Below are 25,525 nucleotides of genomic sequence, written 5' to 3'. Positions count from 1 at the left end.
TCCGCAGCACGTGGGATCTTCCCGGACCGGGGCACGAACCCGCGTTCCCTGCATCGGCAGGCGGACTCTCAACCACTGCGCCACCAGGGAAGCCCCCTGTTGACATTTTAATTGGGATAGTCCTGAATTTAGAAAATCATGCGGTGAGAATTGACATATTTTACAACCAAGTGGATCTTTCTATTTATTCACCTTCTTCTATATTCCTCAAAATAATCCCTTCTAGTTCTTGCTAAGTTTATGCCTCAGCATTTCATCTTGTTCTTTGTTTAAAAGAGTTTCTTTTTATTTTATTTTATTTTATTTTTTAAAATTTATTTATTTATTTTTGGCTGCGTTGGGTCTTCATTGTTGTGCACGGGCTTTTCCTAGTTGCGTCGAGCAGGGGCTACTCTTCATTGCGGTGCGCAGGCTTCTCATTGCTGTGGCTTCTCTTGTTGCAGAGCACGGGCTCTAGGTGCGTGGGCTTCAGTAGCTGTGGCACGCGGGCTCAGTAGTTGTGGCACACGGGCTTAGTTGCTCCGCAGCATGTGGGATCTTCCCGGACCAGGGCTCGAAACCATGTCCCCTGCATTGGCAGGTGGATTCTTAACCACTCAGCCACCAGGGAATTCCTACTTCTCATCTTTTGATGTGTTATTGCCGTGATTGTAGAAGAGACCTTTTCTTTCATTATATTGTTTTATTTTTCTGATAGGCAGTGTTTTTGAATGTGTTTGTTCTTCTGAAAGAAGGCATAGGTACTGAAAGTAATTTTTTAAAAACTGAGACATAATTGGCATATAACATTGTGTTACTCTTAGGTGTATAACATAATGATTTGTCATATGTATACATTGTGTTACTCTTAGGTGTATAACATAATGATTTGTCACATGTATATATTGCAGGACGGTCACCACGATAGGTTTAGTTAGCACTCATCACCACACATGGTTACAAATTTTTGTTTGTGTATGTGATGAGAAATTGTAAGAGTTACTCTCTCAGTAACATTCAAATGTACAATACAGTATTGTTAACTATAGTTACCATGCTGTACATTATATCCTCAGGACTTATTCTTCTTATACCTGGAAGTGTGTACCTTTTGACCCCCTTTAACCCATTTTGCCCCCAACCACACCCCCTGCCTCTGGAAACCACCAATCTCCTCTCGGTATCTATGAGGTCTTTTTTCTTCTTTGTATTGTTTTTTGTTTTTAGATTCTACTGGTGAGTGAGATCACACAGTATTTAGCTTTCTCTCTCTGACTTATCTCACTTAGCATGATGTCCTCAAAGTTCACCTATGTTGCCATCAGTGGCAGGCTCTCCTACTTTTTAATGGACGAATAGTATTCCATTGTAGCCATGATGTCTGTAGGACTGGTTTTTGTTTCTCTGCAGGAAATTTGCTTTTTATAGCTTACTTTCATAAGGTGTTCCATGACTAAATCCCCTGATTGTTTCTAGTACCTTTCCCATTGATTGTCTTCGGTTCCTCACCTTCGCTCACATCACCTTCAACGGGAATGGTTTTGCCTCCTCTTTCACCTGCCATCACACACCATTTGGATGAAGCCCATGTTCTGAGGTGTTGTTTCCAGAGACCTAAAAATGCACAGACCCTGATGATGCTTTGGTGTTTATAGACAGCGGCACGGCCTCGGTTGGCGGGTGGACCCGGGCTAAGGCTTTAGCGTGGTCAGCGTTTGCGATCTTGCCTTCTTACCCAGCCTGCCCCTGAGCAGATAGCTGCTCCTCTATCTTCCGGGCCCTGGACAGGATTTAGACTGGGTAGCTTGGTTGCCAGTTAATGGTACTGTTTACGTAGAGCATCTCCCCTTAGAGCTGGCAGGGCCACCCCACAGGGATGTTGTATGTGAGCAGTAGGATTCCGAAGAGTCCTAACCGTTGCCTGGAAGGGGGTGGGGGCCCTGAAAAGATGCCAAGGTTCTGGGCTGGCGTGGGGGACCCCTGGGACAGATTTCTCAGTGTAACTCTGGGGTCAGTTTCACCAACAACAATGGCAGAGCAAAGCCTGGAAATTATTGAGGATTTCAACAATTCTCCCAGGAGGGGAGAGGAGTCGAATGAGAGAGATGACTCTTAAAGTAGGAGATTCGAGTTTCTCAGATGGTGGTTCACTCAGAGGAGTCATCCCCGTTGGGGGCCAGAAGGAGAGGAGAGCGAGTTTTCCAGAGGTGGTGTTGTAGGGTGGTGAAGTGGCCTGGGCTGAGGTCCCCGGGGGAAGGTAGACTCTCAGGGCAGCCGTGGCCTGGAGGTGCGCCCGAACCTTTGATACTGGTGGCCAGTTCCCTGCCCCACACGCCCACTGGGCAGGACCTGCCCTCCTAGGAGCATGTTCCACTAAAGCTGGGGAAAGGACAGATGGCAAAGGAAGAGAGCATGATTGCAGCTGGGAAGGCCCTGAACATGCTTAGGTAAACAGATTGGACTTTCCTAATGGCATCATCAGACAGATCCTGGAATCAGCCCCGGGGCTGCTTAAGAATAACAGAAAAGAGACGATAGAGGAGAGTCAGCTTCCCAGAGCAATGTTTTTTTGGCTAGCCTACACTCAGCGGAGCCCAGGCAATTCTGCAATTGCCTTGTAATTTGTACTCAACTCGCTTAGTAAAAATAGCCACCTGGTTCACATCATACAGTGTGCTGCTTATGTGGTTGATGTGAGAAGACACTTTTACCAGTGGTTAAAGCCCTTCGGATTTTTCACCGTTGATTGAGAAGACAAAGTGACATGTGGTTATTATGTTATAACCACACAGTATCAAAGGTTACTTAGCTAAGTGTGAAAGTAATAGTAAGCGTGGCAAACATCAAGAAACTTAGGAGACTATTCCTCGAAGCCTTTTGAATACATCCAGTACTGCATAAAAATCAAATACGTTCTTCTCAGATCAAGGTCATATGCTCTTGCATGTGCTGAAACCCCCTCTCAGTGTGCCGAGGAATCAGATCCTGGTGAATAAGTCTGCTTGGTACATTCTTTTTTTTAAAAATTTTTAAAATTGAAATATAGTTGACTTACAATGTTGTTTTAATTTCTGCTGTACAACAAAGTGACTCATTTATACACATAAATAAATTCTCTTTTATATTCTTTTCCATTATGGTTTATCCCAGGATATTGAATATAGTTCCCTGTGCTATACAGTAGGACCTTGTTGTTTATCCATTCTATATGTAATAGCTTGCATCTGCTAATCCCAAACTCCCAATTCATACCCCCCCCACCTCCCCTCCCCCTTGGCAACCACAAGTATGATCTCTATGTCTGTGAGTCTGTTTCTGTTTTGTAGAGAAGTTCATTTGTGCCATATCTTAGATTCCACATATGTCTGACTTACTTCACTTAGTCTGATAATCTCTAGGTGCAACCATGTCGCTGCAAATGGCATTATTTCGTTCATTTTTATGGCTGAGTACCCTTCCATTGTATATACATACTTGGTACATTGTAATGTCCCATAGAAGAGTGATAGAGAGGTTTTTAATCATGTCGCTGAGACGCAGGGTAGTTTAGAGAAGGATGGGTGGACTCTGTCTCCTTCTGGAAACAGATGTAAACAGCTCAAACGACTTCACATCAACAAATACTGATGAACTGACTAGGCATGTGACGTTCCAAAGGACGTAAAATGATAACATAGACTCTGCCTCCAGGATCTTGCAATCAAATAGCAGAATAAGATGGGAACTCAAATAAGGCAGAGGAGGAGGAAAGCAAAGAGAGTTCTTAGTAGGAGGGGGCTGGTCAACAGGGTCCACCGCTGCAGAGCAAAAAGATGGGAGAGATTGGACCAAATCTTGGGGTGTGGCTGCCGGGAACAGCAGTGGCTTTCAGAGAGCAGCAGGCAGGGAAGCCAAACTGAGAGGGATTCACCAATGAGTGGGTGTGAGGAAGCCGAGAAAAGTGTGGTCCTGAGGCACGGTGGCGAGCCCAGGAAGTGGTAGGGCTGCAGGAAATTTGTGTCACTTTTCTTACGTAGAGGAAGACCTGGGGATGTTTATAGATGTGGAGAAGGAACCAGTGGAGGAGGGATTAAAGATGCCGAACACGTGAGAGTGATCACCAAGCTCTCTCCGTGCCCAGTATGCAGACCTAGCCGTACTTCATAACTGCTGGAAGGCATTCAGAGCACGGGTGTTTCATCTCTTAATGAGTATTGTTTTGAGTTTTGTTTGCTTTACAATGAGAACCTATTAATATCCTACTTGTGAGGTTAAAAACAACAGCCAGAACAGGTGTTTGTTGAGGTCGACCTTGTTCCCTGGAGGGGCTCAGGGCAAGTTTGAGCTCAGCTCAGACCTTCAATAACAACATAACAACTATGGATAAATAAACGTGGTCTATGCATATAATGGAATAGTGTTCAGCTGTGAAATGGAACAAAGTACTGACACGTGCTACAACATGGATGAACCTTGAAAACATTATGCTAAGTGAAAAAAGCCGGGCACAAAGGGTCACATACTGTGTGATTCCATTTATATGCAATGTCCGGAACAGGCAAATCCACAGACACAGAATGTAGATTGGTGGTTGCCGGAGACCTCGGGGAGGAGGGGTGTGGTGTGACTGCTTAAGGGGTACAGGGTTTCCTTTCGGGGTGATGAAAATATTTTGGAATTAGGTATAGGTGGTGGTTGTACAACATTGTGAATATACAAAATGCCACTGAAATTATAATATACTTTAAAATGGTTAATTTTATGTTATATGAGTTTTATCTCAATTAAAAAAAAACAAACAAAAAAAACCCCAGGGAATTCCCTGGCAGTCCAGTGGTTAGGACTCCGTGCTTTCACTGCTGAGCACCTGGGTTCAATCCCTGGTTGGGGAACTAAGATCCCATAAGCTGTGCAGTGTGGCCAAAGCAAACAAACAAACAAACAAAAAACAGCTCAAAATGATGCTGGGCGCTGCCCATTGCTGGACTCTGCATTCTTCCCTTCAAGGATTTGTTACTCACTAGCCTTGCAAGTCAGCCCAGTCCACAGTTTGCTGGTCTCTGAAATAGGGATCCTAACATTCATCAGGGCAATTAACCTCCTGGCACCACGTGACCCCAGCTGATCTCCTGCTGTCCTCCTCACGGAGTGGATTGCGTGCCCCTTCCCAAAGCTTCATTGCATCTCAGTCTTTAGCCGACGTTGTGGCTGAAATGTACCAGGCTCTGCAGGGACACCCACCGTCCTGGTTAGTCAGGGATGGGGCATTTCCTCAGAAGAGGGAAGTTCAAGTGCTGAAACTGGGAAAGTCCCGGGTAAACAGGGATGAGTGATTGCCTTATCTCGTGCTCTGGTCAAACGATTTGCAGAAGTGAAGACTAAGATCTCTCCAGTTTTGGGGGACAGTCCCAGGTTCTCTCATCCTGAGATGGTCTTCTCTTGAAGTCATAGGGTCACATTACAGATGTGTGACAGGGCTCCCGTGGGCCAGGGCAGGAGGCTGGATCTTAAGATTAGTGAAGCCAAACCAGCACTAGATTAGGGGCTGGATCAGTTTCTCCTTTTGTAGTGGAAATTGGAATTTCTTTTGAGGTCCACTTTGAGGTCAGGTTGCAAGGTACAGAGATGTAAGGCAAACTCCCGAGGATTATGCTAATGGTAGTGAGAGGACCTTGGCAGGGCCGTTTGGGCTGGACAAGGACCTGGGGCTTAGATGCAGTCAGTGGGGGAAATTAGGAGATGCCTCAACCTGGGAGATGTAGATTTACTGAGATGCCAAGGAGGCTCCGAGAGAGAGTGACTGGGACTCTACTGTTTTGCTTTGAAGTTCAGTGTTACTGGAGCCCATCTGATGGATGGAGGGTGGGGAAGCTTGACTGAGGCTGATGGAAGAAAGATCAGTGGGGGTCCTGATTCACCTTAAGGGCTGGGTGTGTGAAGGGGTTAGGACCGAGGGGATCTGAACAGTGGTCTTGGAGCCTAAGTCATTGGGGAGGAGTGTTAGTCTGGGTCAACCTGTGAGGGACACGGCCACCAGCACATTGTGGGGTGCCTTCTGGGAAGTGGTTGTGTGTGAATCAAAAGTGGGCTCTGGGACTTCCCTGGTGGCGCAGCGGATGGGACTCTGCGCTCCCAATGTAGGGGGCCCGGGTTCAGGGAACTAGATCCCACATGCATGCCACACTAAGGAGCCCACCTGCTGCTACTAAGGAGCCCACATGCTGCAACTAAGACGCAGTGCAACCAAATACATACATAAATAAATATTTTAAAAAAGGAGGCACTATGGGGCACTCTTCGTAACAGCCCCAAAATGGGAACAACCCAAATACCCATCAGTTTATGGATGGATAAAGAAACTGGTCTAACTGTATAACGGAAATTATTCAGCAATAAAAAAACCCCGAGTACTTCCCTGGTGGTCCAGTGGGTAACATTCTGCGCTCCCAATGCAGGGGGCCCGGGTTCGATCCCTGGTTGGGGCGCTAGATCCCACATGCATGACACAGCTAAGAGTTCTCATGATGCAATTAAGAGTTCTCATGCCGCAACTAAGTCCACATGCTGCAACTAAAAGATCCCACATGCCGCAACGAAGATCCTGCATGCCACAACTAAGACCTGGTGCAGCCAAAATAAATAAATAAATAAAATTTAAAAAAAGAAAAGAAAAATGGAGAAAGTCAATGAAACCAAAAGTTGGTTCTTTGAGAGATCAATTAGAAAACAAAGAAACAGCTAAAAAAAAAACCCAAAGTGTGCACGTTACAACGTGGATTAGCCATGAAAACCTTGTGCCAAAGGAGAGAAACCAGTCAGAGGTCACATGTATGATTCTTTTTATATGAAATGTACAAGATAAGGAAATCCGGACAGAATATAGATTAACGGATGCCAGGGGATGGGAGGAGGGGGATGGGGAGGGCCAGTTGCGGGGTACAGAAGGTCAACTTGGGGGGTCACACATTCTACCAGTGTGCCTCCCAGAGTCATGCTGTGTAACCTCTGTGGGCCCATTATCCATGGGCTGTGTTTATGCTTCAAGACCAGCTCTTTGTGACGGAGTCTCTGACGCATGGAGGTGATGGGAAGGGAGGACAACACAGCCCAGATGCTCTCAACGCTCTTAGTCTCTTTTGCTCATATGTGGGTTTTCTGTGTCACAGAGCTGAGTTTTGCCCTGAAGTTGTGGTTTCCTGTCTCTTGCCAAGCTTCTGTTTGCCATCCTTTCGTGTGAGTTAGAACAAGTCATAACTGGGGGTGTGGGAGGCCAAGAGACGGCCCAGCTCAGTGCTCTCAGTTCTGGCTGCACTTCAGAAATACCTGGGTCTGTTTAAACACTAGCAATGCCCGGGATTGTACCCAAAGTCTCTTGAGTCAGTTGCGGTGGGTGGTGAACACCCACACCTTGACTGTACAGCCAGGATGAGAACCCCTCTTCTGCAGAAAATATTACAGAATAGATCAAAGCGCATGCAGGCAAAACAGAGGGGGAAAGTATTCCAGAGATGTCTCAGGCGGTGAATTAATACAAATACTGTGGTATTTTCCTAGGTTTTGTGATGTCCAAGATATTTGATTCCTTTTTGAGATTTGTAAATTGTAATTTTATTTTCTCATTCTACACAGCTGTTCACTTTTGCACCAAATTTTGTATTCTTTTTCTCAAAAAGGGACTCCCAAGATTCTATGAGTTTTATGCCCCAAAACATTTGGGGTCTGCTTCTCGTCTAAAGGCTCACTTAGGTTCAAGTTTAACATTTTGGCAAGAATATTTCACACATATATCACATTAGTGCTCCCATAATGTCTGTGTGTCTCAATTTTAATGACCACTCAGTTAAGTCATGACAAGCCAGATCTGTCCACTGTAAAGATCCATTTGTGCCATTGCAATTAGCAAGCAGTCAGTGGAGTAGTATGTTGTCACCGTGCAAATATTCCACTCCCCAACTTTTCACTGAATGGCTTTAACAAGCATTGGTGTTCCTTTCTTGAGTCAGTTACACCACTGGGTGTTGCAAAATGCTAACTGTATGATTCTTTCAGTCATTTTGCCTTTATTGTCTGGAATTCTTCTATGAAGAAAGCTTTCCCTTGTTGTTTCACAGATGATTTTTTTTTTTTTTTGCGGTACGCAGGCCTCTCACTGTTGTGGCCTCTGCTGCCGCGGGGCACAGGCTCCGGACGCGCAGGCTCAGCGTCCATGCCTCACGGGCCCAGCCACTCCGCGGCACGTGGGATCTTCCCGGACCGGGGCACGAACCCGCGTCCCCTGCATCGGCAGGCGGACTCTCAACCACTGCGTCACCAGGGAAGCCCTCACAGATGATTTTAATGTCAGCCAACCGTCGTTTAGAAGCAACGATTCAGTCCAATAGCCAAATTTACAGAGGAGAAATACCGAGGTTCAGGTAGGTATAAAGATTTGCTCAAAATCACACAGTAACTGGCAATCAAAGGCTCCTTTTTTTTTTTAATACCAAAAGAAAAACCTTTCCCTTGAAACAATTCCAAAACACCAGAGCAGTGCATACCAAACTGTTGTTCTTTTAGAACTCCTGTCAACATTTCCCAGAACAGGACCTGGCTTGGAAAATACTACCAGGTTTTGGGGAACATTGGGAGGCTTTTCATTTCATCCAGGAATGGAATTAGCTCCCCACTCTCTCATGGCCATTATTTATCATGGTTCTGGAGGTTCTGGTTAACAAAGTAAGATAAAAACGAAAAAAGACATATAATTGCTAGAAATAAGAATACAAAATCACCACTATTTGCATGTAGTATAATACTTTTTCTAGAACAGCAGTTCTCCTTTTGGCCTCAGAACCCCTTTACCTTCTTAACATTTACCCTCTTAAAATTTACAAAATGACTTTTTAAAAATGTGGGATATATATATATTTACCATATTAGAAATTAAGACTGAGAAAAAACCTTTAAAATTTTTACTTATCCATTCAGAAGTTAAAAAAACCAATTACGTGTTAATGCAACGAATTCTTAAGAAGAATGATTCTATTTTCCCAAACAAAAAGCATCTGGTAAGAAGAGTGCTACTCTTTTGTAGATTCACGGATCTCTTTAACCTCAGGCCTGCTGGAAGGCAGCTGGGTCCTTATGTCTGCTCTGCACTCAGCAGGTGCCCTGTCATGCGTAATGCAGTCAGTGGGAAATTCCACTTCACACCCATGAGAGAATGAGTGAAAAAAGCAAATAACCTCTTGGTTTTCATTATGAAAATAGTTTTGACCCTGCGGACCTCCTGAAAGGGTTTCTGGGACTATACTTTGAGAATAGCTGTTCTGGAACGCTCAAGAGACTCAGTTAAAAGCTTTACTAGTATCTATTAGCTTGCTAAAGTGGCTGGATAAATGATAAATACATGAAGACAAATCACTTTCCCATATACCAGCATCTCTGGAATGTCCCAGGCCCAACACAGAGTGTGTTGTGTGTGTGTGTGTGTGTGTGTCCATTGTGTCACCTTTATAGCAAATCTGGAATCTTAGCAATCCATGGCTCATGTTGCTGGGAGTCTAGGCTTTTCAAGTGTTCCTTTTCCCTAGCCATTCCTTCTAGAGCTCCTGGATGGGGCAAAAAGGGCAGACAAGATGGGGAGGCAGAGAATGAGGGCTCACATATATCATCAGAGCTGTTCCTGCTGTGAGGAGCCCTACTGTGTGCTGTTGGCCCTCCCTCCAAGTCCTCCCCCACACTGTACTGCTGACATCCGCCGGCCAGGCCTTGCAGAGAGGATCCCATGCTTCTCTTGGTGCTGCCTTGATCTTCCCATGGCTCCCGGGCACTGAGGGGAGCAGGTGATTGGGAGGTTGGCCCAAGGGGTGGTCAGGAAGGCACCTCACAATCTCTGGGATCTGCCACCCTCTCTGGCACTCTGGCCCACCAGCCAGACCTCTGCATTCATGGAGCATGTCTCAAAGGGGCAGTGCTTTCTCTTCCTCCAGTTCGTCTCCCTTCCAGGAGCTGCCATCTGGGTGTGGAGTTTGTACAGGTGGGTCCCTGAGCCTCATGTGAATCAGTAGGTGTGACTGGGTATCTGTGTCTGTGTCCTCACATAGTCCAGGGCCCTTCAGAAGGTCAGTTGAGCAGGCAGTGGCCTTGGTCAATTGAGTCTCATTTGACACATGTCAAAAGGCTGGGAAGACACAGTCGTGCCGTGAGGGTGGGAAATTTCAGTAGGATGGAAAAAAAAAAAAGAAAGAAAACAAGGGGCCAGGTGAGCAATAGTGTCCGAGTCTTCTGGAAGGTTTTGCCAGAGGAGACAGGAAGGAAGCTCCTTCCTCCAGACACTGCTGGGAGCCCAGTGTGAATGTCCTTCTAGCATGAAGGGAGACCCAACCTCTTCCAGGAGACCCATGACTTCTTTGTGGTTAAATCCAAAAGATGCTTTTTAGTCCCCTTATCCCAAAGCAGTGGACATTTTCAGTGTCGTACAAATTTATAACAAAAAAAAACTTGTTTCCTTTGTAAACAGAAAAAAAGGGTTTTTAAAAAATGATTATTTTCTATGCCTGTCAGAATTTTCTTCGTGGTACTATATTTCAAGTGTCCTCAGACTTTATCTTAATTATGTTGAAATACTATGGAGTCTAGTTTTGTTGCAGCCTTGGAATTCTCTTGTTTGGATGTTTTTTCATGAAATAGAAATGCTTTATGACTAACAGTTCATTTATTGCCCAGTTAATTTTTTAAAAAATAGGTTTTACGGTATAATTTATATACCATAAAACATCCATCTTAAGTGTATAATTCAATAATTCTTAGTAATTTTATAGAGTTGTACAACCACTCTATATCCAGAATATTTGCTCATTTTTGTTTAACTCTTAAAAACACCTTAAGTACAATTAGTGTTAGAGAAAATATGGATATCTATTTTTTAAAAACCCTGAAATTTGAAAGTATTTTAAAGTAGTGTTTTTGCTTTCAGTGACAATAGCTTAAACTAAGCCAATTGAACTCATTTTAATGAATCAATCAACTATTCAAAATTTTATCAAGCATAACATAATGGCTCATTCTATGGGTCAACCTGGCTTGGCTATGGCACCCAGATATTTGGTCAAACATTATTCTAGATGTTTCTGTGAAGATAGTTTTTAGATGTGTCCTAATCTCTTCTTCTCATAAAGACAGCAGTCCTATGGGATTAAGTCTACCCTAATGACCTTATTTTACCAGAATTACCTCTTCAAAGGCTCTGTCTCCAAATACAGTCACATTCTGAGGTACTTGGTGTTAGGGCCTCAACATCTAAATTTTTAGGGGACGGAGAGAGACACAATTCAGCCCGTAGCAGATGAAAAGCTAGGCTACTTGGCTAACTTCCTTTAAATTTCTTTTATCATTTTTCTTCTTGAGACATTCACTTGAAAAAAAGAGTTTCACCCAGTGTCTTAGTCAGTTTGGGCTGATATACCCAAAACACCATAGACTGGGTAGCTTATAAACAGAAATTTATTTCTCACAGTTCTGGAGGATGGAAGTCCGAGATCAGGATATAAGCACGGTTGAGTTTTGGTGGAAGCCCTCTTCCGGGTTGCACACTGCCGACTTCTTCTTGTGTCCTTACCTGGAGGAGAGCAAAGAGAGGAAGCAAGCTCTCTGGTGACCTTTATAGGGGCACCAATCCCATTCATGAGAGCTCCACCCTCGTGACCTCATCTAATCCTAATCACCTCCCCAAACCTCCACCTCCTAATACCATAATGAGGGGTAAGGTTTCAATGTATGAATTTTGGGGAGACACAAACACTCAGTCCACAACACCCATATTGGAAAGTCAAATTTTAATTTTTAATCATGTGAGCTCATTAAGGGTTTGACCTAACATTCTTGTCAAAGTGATGATATCTGGAGAATGACTGTGGCCGTGGCTGCCTGTGTTTGCTTGAGTTTTCAAAGGCGTGGAGTAAACTGAAATCTCTGTAAAGAAGGTTTTATTTCTCCCAGTCTGATTTCCCCTCCTACGTGTCCCTCCAAGTAAAGTCAACAAATAGGGCTTAACACTTTTAGCTTCTCTTAACACTTTGTAATTTAGTGAATAGATCATTCATCTGTTCATTCATCACTTGACCATAAATTATTAGTAAGCATCTACTGTGTAGATGTGCCAGGTAATTTCTAAGATCGGGGATACTGCAGTGATCAAAAGAGATTAAAAGAAAAAAACCAAAAATTCTATCCCACTTACATTCTAGTGGGGGACACAGAAAATATTTAAGAGATATAAGGTAATCTTTTTTTTCCTAAAGAGAAAAATAAATCAGGGAAGGGGGTTAGGAAATGTGTGTGTGGGGGGGGGGCGGGGGGTGCAATTTAAAGTAGATTGAGCAGAACAGGCCTCCCTGAAAAAATAACATTTAAGTCAAAACCTGAAGTGAAGGGCTTCCCTGGTGGCGCAGTACTTAAGAATCCGCCTGCCAATGCAGGGGACAGAGGTTCAAGCCCTGGTCCGGGAAGATCCCACATGCCATGGAGCAACTAAGCCCATGCGCCACAACTACTGAGCCTGCGGGCCACAACTACTGAAGCCCGTGCACCTAGAGCCCGTGCTCTGCAACAGGAGAAGCCACCACAATGAGAAGCCTGGGCACTGCAATAAAGAATAGCCCTCCGCTTGCTGCAACTAGAGAAGGCTGGCACGCAGCAACGAAGACCCAATGCAGCCAAAAGTCAAAAAATAAATAAATAAAATTTATTTAAAAAAAAAAAAACGCCTGAAGTGAACGTGTGAGCCATGGGGATAAGCATGGGAGAAGTGCATGCTAGGCAGAGCAATTGGCAAGTGCAAAGGTCCTGAGGCAGGAACATGCCCAGTGTGCCTGAGGAGCAGTGGAGGCCAATGTGGCTGGAGAGAAGGGAGCAAAGGGGGAGATGAAGCCACAGGGGTGATGAGGTGCCCCATAGATCATTGGAAGGATTTGGGACTTTGCTTTAAGAAGGGAGCCATGGGAGGGTTTGGAGTCCATGGGTAGTGTGGTTGGCTTACAATGCTGAATGGTCACCTAAAATGATTGAATAGGGAAAGGGCTGAAGGAGGAAGGAAGGTCAGCTAGGAAGCAATGCAATCATCTAGCCAGGAGATAATGGTGCTTAGACCAGGTGGTAGCCGCGGAGTGGGTAAAAGTAGTCAGACTGAGATGTTTTGGTGGGATTTCCCAACAGATAGAATGTGAGACAGGAGTCAAGAGTGGCACAAGCTTTTTGCTTCAAAAAATGGAAGAAGGGAGTTGCCGTTTACTGTGAAGGGAAGACTGAGGGGGCAGGAAGTTTGATTTGGTTTCAAATCAGCATAAGCATATCTTATTTTATAACAGGACTTAAAAATTTTTTTTTGGCAGCATCGTGCGGCATGTGGGATCTTAGTTCCCTGACCGGGGATTGAACCCGGGCCCCCCTGCAGTGGAAGCGTGGAGTCTTAACTCCTGGACTGCCGGGGAATTCCCAGAAGACTTTTTAAGAAAGAGATACTGTGTCGGAGGCACACGATTCCAGGACCTTCTAGATGATCCTGCAACCCACAAATTGTCCTAAAGACTGTACATCCATCACTGCTTAGCTCAGTAACTGCTTATCTTAGCACATCCATGTGATGTGGCGTGACCTGCCAAATTTCTGTTTATTACTGTCTGATGTATTATGTTATACCTGTGTTGTAATGAATGATCGCTCATACATACTGAGCACTTCTTGTGTTTCAGGCAGAGGTGAAGCTGTTTGCCCAAGTTCATCCAGCCAGTAGGTGGGATCTGAACCAGTTTGCTGGACCCTGAAGTTCTAATCCGTCTGACACACAATTTGGTGCCTAATTGCAGAACTCAATGTTGTACCCCATCAGAAAGAAGTGCTTGAGAGTAACTGAATTATCCATTCCCATGCTCGAGAACAGCGAACTCAGTAAGTTATTGTTCTTATGGCATTTGAGCTTTTGCCTGAGATCCACACTTGAAAAAATAAGCTCCTGCGTTAGAGGAAGTGTAGCTAGATAACTGCATGCTTAGTCCAAGGGGAAAATTTCAAAATAAAAGACAGTATACACTTGAGGAAGTGGGTTAACAGGCCATCGCCCAAGAGGCCAACAAAGAATCAGAGAAATTCACACTTCTCCATAATAATTGTTTAAAACTGAATGGACAACTCAAAAGCAGTATACATCTTAATTTGTAATCAGTCTAAGTCGATGATCCCTGAACATGGTAATGGAGAGACCTGCATGGTGAGGGGGCATACAGTACACAATCGAGGTTTGTGGGATGAATGAATGTTCTTTGCTTTTTATTTTCAACTTCCTTTCCCTGAAATGACAGACAGCAACAGAACTAGGAAGACCCAGTCTTCAGCTGACGTATTTATCCTTTTTTTTTTTTTTTTTGCGGTACGCGGGCCTCTCACTGTTGTGGCCTCTCCCGTTGCAGAGCACAGGCTCCGGACGCACAGGCTCAGTGGCCGTGGCTCACGGGCCCAGCCGCCCCGCGGCATGTGGGATCTTCCCGGACCGGGATACGAACCCATGTCCCCTGCATCGGCAGGCGGACTCTCAACCATTGCGCCACCAGGAAAGTCCAGCTGATGTATTTATTCTTGATGGTTATCGTCATCAAGATGTAAGTTACAGGAGGCAGATACCAGCTAGTACAGGGCCAGTTACAGAAGAAAGCTTTTGGGTACACCCTCAGTATAGTTTCCAAGGAAAACAAATATGCAAGATAAATGCTTCATTTTACCAAATCCTCTCTTTCTTAAAAAAAAAAAAAATCAAAATGCATCTATTATTTTCCATATGGTTATGATTTTAATAAAATCAAATGAACACGTCTCATTCAGGGTAAATATGTACTCAAATCCTTTAAGTCATTGGTCATTTAAGATGAATTCTCCCAATATCTAAGCCTGCAGGTTTGTTGACCACAGCAAGTAGGCATGGCCAAGTGTTCTGCTCAACATATAATAAGGTAGAAATCAAGGTGTTGGCTGGACTGAGTTCTCGTCTGGAGGCTCTGGGGGAGAAAACCCTCCGTGAAGCCTGTTCTTCTTGTTGGCAGAATTCCAGTCCTCGAGCTGTAGGACTGAGGACTTGGACCGTATTTCCATGCTGACTGTCAGCCAATGGCTACAGGCCCCCTGTATTCCTTGCCATGGGGCTCTTTCCCTCGAGCAACAAGGTGTTGAATCTCTGTGCTTCAAATTTCTGACTTCCTCTTCTGATATGATGAGCCAGAGAAAACGCTCTGCTTTTAAAGGGCTCATAAGTCACGCCCACCAGGATAATCTCCCTATCTCAGGGTCAACTGTGCTCTATAATACAACCTAACCATGGGAGTAAAATCCATTATCCTCACAGGGCTGGGGATCATACAGGGTGTTTACACCAGGTGTGGGGATCTTGGGAACGATCTTTGAATTCTGCCCACCACACCCAGCTTCAGGAACTCATGGCCAAAGTTGTTTCATCTTGTTGCAGAATCAGCTCCCTGGGAAGCAGGTGCTGAGATGAAGGTTAGCTTGCAGGAGGCTTAGTGAGAGCGCTCTCAGGATCAGTGCTATGCAAGGGAGGAGACTGAGGTAGGGCTGCGAAGAGGGAGGCAGAAGCTGGGATGGTCCTTCAGAGGTGTCTCAAGGTGAGGCAGCCCTGCATGGGCAAGACCCTAGATGTGGGCTGCCCCAGGCAGGGGTTCTCTGAGGGCAAGGCAGCAGTCCGCAGCAAGGTTCTCCCTGAAAATGCTGACAGTAGGAGGTAAGGGAATAAACTTTTCATTTCTGATTGATACATTACAGTGATTGCACTGCATTTCTACTCCCCTCTCACTCCCATTCATCCAGTAATATTTTGAATTAAATCCAAGATATCATATAACTTCATCTATAAACATTTTAGTCTGTCTTTGAAATACAGGAAACCATGATATCCTTATCTCATCCAAACTAAATTAATAATTCATATTATAAAAATGCAGTCAGTGCTAATTTTTTATTTAAATTGTCTCATAAGTGTCATGACTCTCCCCCCCCCACCCGGCCATTTCTCTCAAGTTTGCTTGTTTAAGTCAAAATTGAAAATAGGTTAACTCTCTCTTTTTCCTTGCACTTGATTTATTAATGACACCAGACAACTTGTCTTGGAGACTTGATCAGAGTCTGGGGTTTGCTAATTGCATCTGTATATAGGAAGTTTCTTTGTCCCCTGTACTTCCTGTAAGTTAGTAATTGGATCTAAGGCTGGATTAGATGAGGATTTTTTTTTTTGGCTAGAGTAGTCCACAGATGGTCACGTGCTCCTCCAGCAGGAGGTGCATCATATGTAAATATTCAATACATTTTCTTTATCCATCCATTCATCAGTGGACATCTGGGTTGCTTCCACCTCTTGGCTGTTGTGAATAATGCTGCAATGAACATGGTTGTGCTAATCTCTCTCCAAGATCCTGCTTTCAGTTCTTCTGGATATATACACAGAAGTGGGATTATTGGATCATATGGTAGTTCTATTTTTAATTTTTTGAGGAACATCCGTACTGTTTTCCATAGCACCTGCACCATTTTACCTTCCCAAAAATAGTGCACAGAGTTCCAATTTCTCCACATTCTCACCAACGCTTGCTATTTTCTGGTTTTGTTTTTTTCTTTTTGATAGTGGCCATCCTAATGGCTGTGAGGTGATATCACATTGTGGATTTTTTTTTAAATTTATTTATTTTATTGATTTATTTTTTTGGCTGTGTTGGGTCTTCATTGCTGTGCACGGGCTTTCTCTAGTTGTGGTGAATGGGGCTGCTCCTCGTTGCGGTGCACGGGCTTCTCATTGCGGTGGATTCTCTTGTTGCAGAGTACGGGCTCTAGGTGCGCAGGCTTCAGTAGTTGCAGCACACAGGCTCAGTAGTTGTGGCGCATGGGTTTAGTTGCTCTGCGGCATGTGAGATCTTCCCAGACCAGGGCTCAAACCCCTATCCCCTGCATTGACATGTGGATTCTTAACCACTGCGCCACCAGGGAAGCCCTCACATTGTAGTTTTGATTTGCATTTCCCTAATGATCGGTGATGTTGTGCACCTTTCTTTTTTTAAAATAATTTATTTATTTATGTATTTATTTTTGGCTTCGTTGCTGCACGCAGGTTTTTTCTAGTTGCAGCATGCGGGGGCTACTCTTTGTTGCAGTATGCAGGCTTCTCATTGCGGTGGCTTCTCTTGTGGAGCACAGGCTCTAGGTGTGTGGCCTTCAGTAGTTGTGGTGCACGGGCTTAGTTGCTCCACGGCATGTGGGATCTTCTTGGACCAGGGCTCAAACCTGTGTCCCCTGCATTGGCAGGCAGATTCTTAACCACTGCACCACCAGGGAAGCCCTGCACATCTTTCATATGCTTATTGGTCATTTGTACATCTTTGTTGAAGTATCTAATACTTTGTCCTATTTTATTTTAATTTAATTTAATTTTTGACCATGCTGTGTGGCATGCAGAATCTTAGTTCCCCAGCTGTTGCAGGAAGGGGGACCCCTTCAGGGCCTGAGAGTGGGCTCTTGTCTAACACTCAGAAATTAATTGTCCGAGGAGACACACGTTCTGACAAAGCAAGAGATTTTACTGGGAAGGGGCATCCGGGCAGAGAGCAGCAGGGTAAGGAAACTCAGGAGAACTGCTCTGCCACGTGGCTTGCAGTCTCAGGTTTTACAGTAACAGGGTTAGTTTCCAGGTTGTCTCTGGCCAATCATTCTGACTCAGGATCCTTCCTGGTGGTGTGCACATCACTCAGTCAAGATGGATTCCAGTGAGAAGAATTCTGGGAGGTTGGCGGGACATACGGACTGGCGTCTCCTCTATCTTTTTGACCTTTCCTGAATTCTTCCAGTTGGTAGTAGCTTGTTAGTTCTGCATTCCTTACCAGGACCTCCTGTTGTAAGATAACTCATGCAAGTGGTTACTATCTTGCCTGGCCAGGGCAGGGGGTTTCAGTCACTGGTTCCCCTAACACAACCAGGGATTGGACCCATGCCGCCTGCAGTAGAAGTGTGGAGTCTTAACCACTGGACCACCAGGGAAGTCCCTCCTTTGTCCATTTTAAATCAGGTTATTTGTTTTTTTTGTTGTTGAGTTGTAGGAGTTCCTTATATGTTCTGGACATTAGTCCCTTAACAGATATGTGATTTGCAAATATTTTCTTCTTTCTGTAGGTTGCCTTTTCACTCTGTTAATTTTCTTCTTTAATATGCAGCCATTTAAGGTTCTATGTTACCTGCGTTGTCTATTTTTGTTTTGGTTGCTTGTGCTTTTGGTGTCACCTCCACCTCCCCAGAAAAGAAATCATTGACAAATTCAGTGTCATGAAGGCTTCCCCTTATGTTTTCTTCTAGGAGTTTTATAGTTTTTAGGTCTTACAATTAGGTCCTTTAATACATTTGTGTTAGTAGATAGTATGAGGGAAGTGTCCAACTTCATTTGTTTGCATGTGGATATCCAATTTTCCCAATACCATTTGTTGAAGAGGCTGCTGTCCTTTCCCCAGTGCATGGTCTTGGTACCCTTGTCAAAGATCATTTGAGCATATGTATACTCAAAATTTTTATTGGGTTCAGTAGACAAAGAACGAAGGAGTGATACCAAACTCTGTCCCCAAACTGCACTCTACCCATAACCTCAAAGTTGCACCTGGCACGGTCTGGCCTCTCCCTGGGGTGATAGGGCAGGAGAAGCTACAGTGTTAGCTATCTGTCTTGGGTAATAGCTCCAACTGTTCTGTACCACCCCTGTCTTCAGTAGCTTGTTCAAGAGGTGAAAGAGGACGAGTCAGAATCAACTCAGCCAGAAGAGTGTGCGGGAGGGGCCAGGGCCATCTCCTTTCGGGTCCAACTCAGCTTTGAAGCAGGGCCTACTTCTTCCCATCCTCTCTAAGGGTATTTCTACGGATGTGGGGCTTCCTTCTCAATGGTTCATTTACTACAAAGTCCTACTTATTAAAAGGCAAGGGTGGTTGTGGTAAAGGAGGTGGTGGCTACGTATTTGGTTAATTGCTTTATCTTGCTTAGTAAAGGCAACGACAACCAAACCATTTCTGGGGCAGGTTGTGGTGACCAGCACAAGATTCTTACTTTTTCTTTCCTTTCCTCCTTGTTCAAGACGAGGCATTCGCAAATAGAAGAACTTCACAAAGCTCCCTGCGTAACCATACTTTGAGGAACTATCTCCTGAGGGTAATAGCGCCAAAGGATTCCCATGAAGCCCTTTAGAAAGGATTGAGGCACACCATTTAAGAAAAGTTTTAAGCCAGTGTTTTTCAAATTACAGGTTTATTTGTAGGGTATCCTAGTTCGCTTCCAGAAATTTAAGAATTTGCCTTCACTTTGGTGGTAATCTTTAAAAAACCAATATAAGCATATTCTGGAATCATCAGAATAAACCTATTGTTTAGGGTCTCCTTGAGATGTACTAGCACTATTTTGATCATTTCCAGATAATGGGACCTAAACAGAGACAGACTTAATATGTTCTATTCCAGCCAAATGTAATCAAATGGTATTAACCATACTGTACAATCAGAGACTCATGGTAGTTTGATCTTTAACAAAAGCAATGGCTAAATTGGTTAATTATAAGGTGCATGGGAGACAAGCCATGCTGAACTCAGAAGAACCTTCTCTCTGACCAGATTCATTCTGACAGTGGCAATTTAACTTGATCAATATAACATTATTTTAAATACTGAATTAATGTTTTTGCTTTAACTTTATTGTTTTTCAGTTTGGATTAGAATTCATTTATAAATTTGATTTGGTTTTGTGGTTGTATGAGAGCTATAAACTGAAGATTATATTTGGTTTTAAATTCACACGTATTTAAGAAATATTATAATTTAAAAATTGTCAATATTAGGAGATGCCAAAGAAGGCAATTACAATCCAACTTCCCACAAAGAAAAGCTCAAATCAGCATGGTTTCACTGTTGAATTTTGCAAAATATTTAAAGAAAAATGAACACTAATCCTTCATAAGCTCTTCCAAAAAATACAAGAGAAGGAAACCTTTCCCAACTCATTCCATGAGGCCAGCATTACCCTGATACCAAAACCAGACAATGGCATCAGAAGAAAACTACAAGTCAATATCCTTTATGAATATAAATGCAAAAATCCTCAACAAAATACTAGCAAACTGAATCCAGCAACATGTAAAAAGGATTATACACCATAATCAAGTGAGATTTGTCCCAGGATTGCAGGTTGGTTTAATACAAAAAAACTTATCAATGTGATGTGCCATTTTAATAGTATAAAGGAAAAAAAAAGATGATCTCAGCAGACACAGAAGAAGCATTTGACAAAAATGTAACACCTGTTCATGATGAAAACACAAAGCAAACTAGGAATAGAAGGGAACTTCTTCAATCTGATAAAGGGCATCTATAAAAAAACCCACAGCTAACATCATAGTTAATGGTAAAAGACCATAAGCTTTCTCACTAAGGTCAGGAACAGGACATTCTTTCACTTCTATTCAACATTGTATTAGAGGTTCTAGTTGGGGCAATTAGGCAAGAAAAACAAATAAAAGGCATACAGATTAGAAAGGAAGAAGTAAAACTATCTCTATTTACAGATGATGTAATCTTCAATATAGAAAATCCTAAGGAATCCACAAAAAAAACCCCACCCACCCAAACAAACAAAAAACTTGCTGAACAAAGAGCTAATAAATTCAGTGAGGTTACAGGATACAAGATAAATATAAAAATAATTTTGTTTCTATACACTAGCAATGAACAATTTGACAATTAAATTAAGAAAACAATTCAATTTACAATAGCATCAAAAAGAATAAAACAATTAGGAATAAATGTAACCAAAGAAGTACAAGGCTTTCACACTGAAAACTAAAAAATATTAAAAGAAATTAAAAGTGACCTAAATAAACAGAAAGCTATCCCATATTCATGGATTGGAAGATTTAATATTGTCAATATGGCACTATTCCCCTAAACTGGTCTAGAGACTCAATGCAATTCCTATCAAATTCAGCTGGCTCTTTTGCAGAAATTGAAAAGCTGATCCCAACATTTATTCTTCACTGTCCTGTGCATTATAGGATATTTAGCAGCATCTCTGGCCTCTACATGCTTGATGTCAGCTCTCATCAATCCTCAGGTAAAACGCGCTTTGGAAACTAGAGATTTGGAAGTTCCCTCAGGCTTGGAAACATTAAATGCAAAGGAGATATGGGGAGGCACCAGTAGCATCTGCTATAGTTAACCCTTATACCGTCAGAACAATTTTTGCCCCACATTAACTCACTGTATGCTGTAACTGGTTCTTCCAGGTGATGGCTGGTCACGATTAAAAAAGAATTTTAAAGATCATCGTAATAGGGCGATTAGAGGGACAGCTACAGTCCCTATTTCTGAAGATGTTCTTAAGGCCATAATAGACACTCATCTCCCTCTTCTCCCACCGATTTGAGATTCTCCTCACTCTAAGCCAGCACTTCTGATCTGGGTTGCTTGCCTGATGGGATGACCCAGACCTTGATCCCTGAGTGATCTGTACCCCCATGACTGTGCCCTTATCAGGCCATTACTTTAATTGTCCATTCCCAGTCATGACTTGGCATGGAAGCATGAAGACATGCCTCAGGGAATTCCCTGTGTTTCAGAACCACTCCTTCTTGTCCCATTATGTAGTTTTATCTCCTCATAATAATTGGGGTGAACTACGCTTGCCTTTACAGCATCTCCTTTTTCTGTCTTCTGGTCTATTGGCATGAGGAGCTCAAAATAACTAAGTTTTAGCCACAGACTCAAGTTTAGTGGAGTCCTATGTCCTTTTGCAAAACACCCCCTTACCCCCATCAGGGAACTGAGACCTCTAGTCCAGCCAAACCTAAAGTGCAGATTCCCCAGGGGGACCCTGGGAGTGATGGTGAGAGATGCCACTAGACTTCCATCCCTTGGTTCCCAGGGAATTCTACCTATCAGAAACCAAACCCTCAATCCCTCAGCAATCACCTGCCAGCTGGTGCCTTAGCTGTGGTGTTTCAGACCATCCCAATGTTTTATCAGACTGATAGCTTCTAGGTGATGTTCCATACAGTAGGATCACCGGATCCCAGGATCATGTGCCCATTGTTGTACCTGCTTTGACATAAAATGGAACCCTTGGTCTGAGGCAATGTGTCAGGATTCAATCAGAGAAGCAGAACCACCCTGAATGACGTAGAATAACGTATTGTTTTAGGCAGAATAATGCCTCCCACAAAAGATGTCCACGTCCCAATTCCTGGAACCTCTGAATGCATTAGTTTAGGTGGCAAAGGGGGAATTAGGGTAGCAAGTGGAATTGAGGTTGCTTATCAGCTGACCTTAAAATTGGATTATCTGGGTAGACCCAATGTAGTCACGAGGGTCCTTAAATGTGGAAGGGGGAGGCAGAAGAGGAGGTCAAGCAATGCCAAGTGAGAACTTGACCTGTTGTTACTGATTTGAAGATAGAAGAAGGGACCACAAGCCAAGGAATATGGGTGACTTCTAGAAGCTGGAAAAGTCAAGGAAATGATTCTCCCCTACACCTTTCAGAAAGGAACACAGCTCTGGTGACACCTTGATTTCAGCCCAGTGAGACCCATTTTGGACTTCTGAGTCACAGAACTTACAAATCAGTCATATAATAAATTTGGGCTCTTTTTAAAAAAATAAATTTATTGATTTATTTATATTTATTTATTTTTTTCTGTGCTGGGTCTTCATTGCTGCGCGCAGCCTTTTTGTATATGCGGCGAGGGGGGGCTACTCTTTGTTGCGAAGCACGAGCTCTAGGCGCGTGGGCTTCAGTAGTTGTGGCACATGGGCTCAGTAGTTGTGGCTCGTGGGCTCTAGAGCACAGGTTCAGTAGCTGTGGCACATGGGCTTTGTTGCTCTGTGGCATGTAGGATCTTCCTGGACCAGGGATCAAACCCGTGTCCCCTGCATTGGCAGGCAGATTCTTAGCCACTGCGCCACCAGGGAAGTCCCTAAATTTGTGTTCTTTTCAGCCACTGTTTGTGGTAATTTGTTAGAGTAGCAACGGAAAACTAATACTGATATTTATTATAGGGATTAGACCCTTGGCAGTTATGCTGTCAGGAAGGAAAGCTGAACGTGAACTGACGAGCTGCTGTCCCACACCAGCAAGGCAAGCAAGCGAGTCAGCAACCATCTGCCCAGCTGCCCAATGCCATGATGGATGCTTGCCTCTGTCTTAAACATCTTCGGCAAATTGCTTCCCAGGGGGCTCCTAACCTGCAACAATACAGAGAAGGAAATTCTGGGAAATGTAGCTTCTGCATAGCTATTTTGACACTAAAATGCCACCCAGTCTTTTGACCTTTGGATGGTGATGGGGACTAAGGCACTGCCGGGCATGTAAGAAATAGCATTAGTCCCAGTAAAGTGAATTGCTAGCCCTCCAGGTGGGTGCTTGGAGCGTGGGTGGATGAAGGCTATTACTGTGTAGGATTCAGCATCCATCTAGGCTGACGTGGGGTTGAACGACCAGCCTTGGTGACAGGGAGCCCAGGCTGTTGGGCCCGTGCATAGCTTCTTTCATGGCTGCTCTAGTCCTGGGCACACTGTGTAAACACCATGGGGGCTGAAGATGGAGACTGGTTGACCTCTATAGCATGAGTGGGCCTCTCCACCCAGTGGCCCAGGGCTCCCCCATAGTGGAAGCTCTCTGGTTGAGCACTGGTAACAGACACCCAGACCTGCCCCTTCCCCAGACCTGTTTGTCCATGATTTTCTAATTTCTTTTATTCCAGGCCATTTGGTGGATTCATGAGTACAAGTAAAGGCATGTAATTTATTCTTTCATTTAAAAACATGTATTAAGCTCCACCCTGTACCAGGTGTGATGCTGGGCACTGGGGTCACTGTAGTGAGCAAGTGTCACTGTCCCCACCTCCAGGGCGCTGGCAGTCTAATAGGGGAAAGGTCATTATACGAGTTCTTTCTAGGGTGATGTGGAAGTACGGAGTGCTGAGGGGCCTATAGCAGGAGGACATAGCCTAGTCAGAGGGTAACAGCTCAAGGAACAAGAGTAAGGCCGGGAAGGTCGGGCTGGAAAAAGGAGCCACATTAGGCGAGGAAAGGATTCAGGGCTCAACCTAAGAGCAATGGGAAAGCATCTGATAGGTCCCAAATATTGTCTTTAAAGGGCCACTCTCTCCTGTGAGAATGACTTGGAGAAGGACAAGAGAGGAGCAGGACCGGTTAGGAGGTGGTGTGTGGGAGCCAGATGGCGGCGTAGACTAGGGCAGGGGTGACAGACACAGAAGCGGAAGGATTCAAGAGCAGCTGAGAAGGTGGAAGGAATGGTACTTGGGGAAGGATTGGATAAGGAGTGAGGAGGAAGGAAGGGTCAAGGACACCTTGTGGGTTTCCAGTCTGAGCAAAAGGATGGATCCACTTCCTGAGCGGGCACAGAGTGCAGTGGAGGGGAGCCTGGAGGTTCATTTCTTCATCTACGTTTACTGATTTCTTAGGAAGAGGTCAGTACATGGAGGTGCTGAAAAGGGTAGAGTAAAAGGCTGTCCCTGCCCTGAAGGAAGGCAGTCTAGTGGGCAAGAAAGAAAGGCAGACCAATACACGGAAGGCAGTAATTCAGCTGGCAAAAATATTCTTTTTTTTTTTTGCCACGCTGTGTGGCATGTGGGATCTTAGTTCCCCGACTAGGGATCGAACCCATGCCCCCTACATTGGTAGGGTGGAGTCTTTTTTTTTTTTTTTTAACATCTTTATTGGAGTATAATTGCTTTACAATGGTGTGTTAGTTTCTGCTGTATAACAAAGTGAATCAGCTATACGTATACATATATCCCCATATCCCCTCCGTCTCGCGTCTCCCTCCGACCCTCCCTATCCCACCCCTCTAGGTGGTCACAAAGCACCGCGCTGATCTCCCTGTGCTATACGGCTGCTTCCCACTAGCTATCTATTTTGCATCTGGTAGTGTATATATATATCCATGCCACTCTCTCACTTCGTCCCAGCTTAGGTAGGGTGGAGTCTTAACCACTGGACCAACAGGGAAGTCCTATTCTGGCTTTTTAACCAAGCAATCCTACCCTTGGAGAGTGATCTGAAAGAAATAACTCTAAGTGAAACAGTGAATTCATTTCAATTCAACAGATCCCTTTTTTGAGCAACTACTCACGGTATGTTGGGCACCATTTGGCCTGAGGAATCAAAGACAAACGAATATAGCCCTTCACCTCATGCTGCTCACAGTCCGGCAGGAAAGACAAGCATGTGAGTAACTGTGATGTGAAAGAACATGTGAACAGAGCCAGCTGAGAAGTGAGTGCAAGGTGGTAGCTGGCCAGATTCTTCAGAAGGTCCCCACCCCACGGAGCTGCCTCCCTCAACGCCTTCATATTGGGACAGAATTAGATTAGCATTCATTTTTCTGGCTTGCAATGTTGACTGTCTTAAACACTGTTTATTTATTTAGGCTGCGTTTGGTCTTCGTTGCTGCGTGCTGATTTTCTCTAGTTGCGGCTAGCGGGGGCTACTCTTCGTTGCGG

The 25,525-nt window shown here is 44.1% G+C and overlaps 1 long non-coding RNA gene across 1 annotated transcript; it reads left to right on the top strand.

The window, feature by feature from the left end:
* Positions 1-22,705, top strand: LOC116752569. Its single transcript, XR_004349555.1, has 3 exons — positions 1-143; positions 13,689-13,884; positions 21,059-22,705. It is a non-coding gene; the product is annotated as an uncharacterized LOC116752569 (long non-coding RNA).
* The last annotated feature ends 2,820 nt before the right edge of the window (positions 22,706-25,525 follow it).

The sequence above is a fragment of the Phocoena sinus genome, chromosome 4 (genome assembly GCF_008692025.1).
Source record: "Phocoena sinus isolate mPhoSin1 chromosome 4, mPhoSin1.pri, whole genome shotgun sequence".
NCBI lineage: Eukaryota > Metazoa > Chordata > Mammalia > Artiodactyla > Phocoenidae > Phocoena > Phocoena sinus.
Note: the sequence above shows the minus strand (reverse complement) of the source record. Positions and strands in the feature narration are given on the sequence as shown.